Raw genomic sequence first — 2,567 nt, forward strand, 5'->3', positions numbered from 1 at the left:
GGCCGGTTTGGCCAGGGCTGCGCCTGATGCTGGACCCTTGCAGCCACTGAGGAGGGAGGAAACACTTCCACAAGGGCTGCTCCTGGGAGCAGTGGAGAGACACCGGTGGGGTTGCGCGACATAAGGGTTTCATGCAAGTGTGGGCACGTGTGTGTGTGTGTGTGTGTTCGGGGAGATGGTAGATCAAATCGTGCTGTGGTACTTCTCACTGGATTTGCTAGAAAACATCTAGAGCTTGATCGGGATGTTCTGGTCAGGATCTGTGAATGGGGTAAGGGAAGAACAATGCTGTGTTTGGAAGCCAAGTGTTTTCAGTGACATTCCAGTGCCCTCTGCTTGATCATTGAAGCATGCTAAGTATTGTGGTTTCAGGCAAAAGAGCTCCATGCTGAAAAGCCAGATGAGACTTGTATGGAAGGGAGTTTCTTGGCAGCCCTGAGCTCAGGGGGTGATAGGAGTTGGTTGCCTCTGCCCAGTACAGTGGAGCTGTGGGGATTTCCCAGAACTGGATCAAGGGCTTCCAGCATTGTAGCCCAATTGAACTCAGCCTCCCTGGGGATAAGGGGCTGGTTTGAACTGTGTCCTGCCATGGGAAGAGGGGGAACACAGCTGGGGGAGGAATCTAGCCCGCTGCTTCCGCCACCACCAGAGGCAAGGGGGGAGCAGGGATGGCAACTGTTGCTTTTGGGCAACCGCCACCATTCTTCACTGTGTTCTGCAGCAGAAGCCGTCATTCCTTATCCCCTAATGAATGTGAGCATCACGCAGCAGCAGGAGCTGCCTGCCTGGTTTTCCAGGTGTCGGACCTACCCACAGTAGTGTGTGAGGATGTGGCCAGTGTCACCGTGTGTCCTCACCTCGCATTTGCCCACCAGCAGCGGTGGAGCCTGCAGAGCAGATGACTGCCTCTTCTCCTGAAGTCTGGTGCCATGTGTCCTTAGGTGGTTTATTAATGGACTGTGACCAGATGGGGTGGGGTTAGAAAAAGCTGATTCTGTTCCAAGTTCCTTAAAAAGGGCTGGATCGTACCTGTGGCATCAAGCTGGATAGGTTCACACATCGCATCTCAGTGACTTCACCTGTTGACAAACTTGTTTGAGGATGTTACAGCCTTACACCTTGGGATGGGGAAGGGGAGTATATTCCCTAATACACAGTGGGAGGTTAAAGTATATGCAAATATTGAGATTGCTTTAAGTGCACAGGCAGCTGCCTGCCTACTGGGGTCGTGGAGTTGACAGCTCACTGCTAATGGGTGCTCTCTCTGGTTGGCTTCAGATAGTTGGCTTCCCTGCTGATGATTGCCTATTTCTCAGTTGTTGCTTTTGTGCCAGAGAGAAAACTCTTTTTTTTTTCCTCCTATTTGGTAGCTCAGTTAACTAAAGGGGGATTATAAGAATGGGAAACCCACAGCTCCTCACAAGTTCCACTTCTTTCAGCTGTAACGTGTAGATGAGGCTTTGAGTGAAAGCCCTGAATCTGTGTGGTGATCGCTGAACAGGACAGAGTGGAAAGAAGGTGCCTTCAGACGCATGGGACAGTTACAGGATGTTAAACACATTCAGTTAAATGCTTTCAGATTGAGTCTGCCCCAGAAACCGGTTGGAGTGATGTAGGAGATGCACCCAAAGCACGTGATGGTGTCTGGTAAGGGCTTGAAGTACTGTCACTGATGTTCCCTTCGGCGTCTGGGTTTTTCCAGCGGATGGTGCCTCAGAACGGCGAGCTGGCAATGAGAGGTCTTGATCAGAGACCTAAAACCTGGGGATGGAAGAGGAAGGATTGTTTGTCCTGAGGGTGCCAGGAGGAGGTTGGGGCAGTGTGGCTGGTGGTGTATTTGGAGACCTCAGAGACCAGGAAGGTTTGCAAAGTTTCATTCCCTGCTAGCCTGGAGCTTCTCTACTCCTTCCCCTTTAAAGTCCATCTGGCCAGTCTTTCTATTAGCCGTGGCTCACACCGCATCCTCCTCTTTCTAACTCCATGCCGTAACAGAAGAGCAATCCGCCCATTCCTTAAATCAATACCGACTGTAAGAACAAGTCTGCAGAGGAAGCAGCCTGGGCCTTCGACCTGGTGTTACCAAAACTTGTCTGCCAGTGTGCAACATTTGGCATCCAGTCGCTGTGCCGGCTCATCTGGGAGCCCAGACACTGCGGTTCCCGATTCCCACGACGGTCACTCTTTGTTCAGGGTGGTGGCACCGAATACACTTAACTCTCTTCCCGCCTCCTCCCATGCCTTGGTGAATCCTGTGCAGTTTGTTTTGGATGTCCTTTTGCACTGATGTAGAAATAATTGATTCTGACCCTTTCAAATGCCGACTGTGATTTATAGCAGGATCACCTGAACCCACCCAGTATGCCTGCACAGTGATATCTGATTTTGCTTGTTCTGTCCAGCCGCCTTTCCAGTGAGTCAGACATCTCTGAGCAACTCCATCTGCCTCCTGGCTTTCACTCCCAGGAAGTGAAAGACCAAAGGAGGCTCCCCCCGGCCCACCCCAAGGCGTGGAGTGTGAAGTTAGCCTGAGGGGATGTCTGCTCTGAGGTCCTTTCTTCTCCCCCCCG

This window comes from Pygoscelis adeliae, unplaced genomic scaffold (genome assembly GCF_000699105.1).
Source record: "Pygoscelis adeliae isolate BGI_AS28 unplaced genomic scaffold, ASM69910v1 Scaffold378, whole genome shotgun sequence".
Lineage (NCBI taxonomy): Eukaryota > Metazoa > Chordata > Aves > Sphenisciformes > Spheniscidae > Pygoscelis > Pygoscelis adeliae.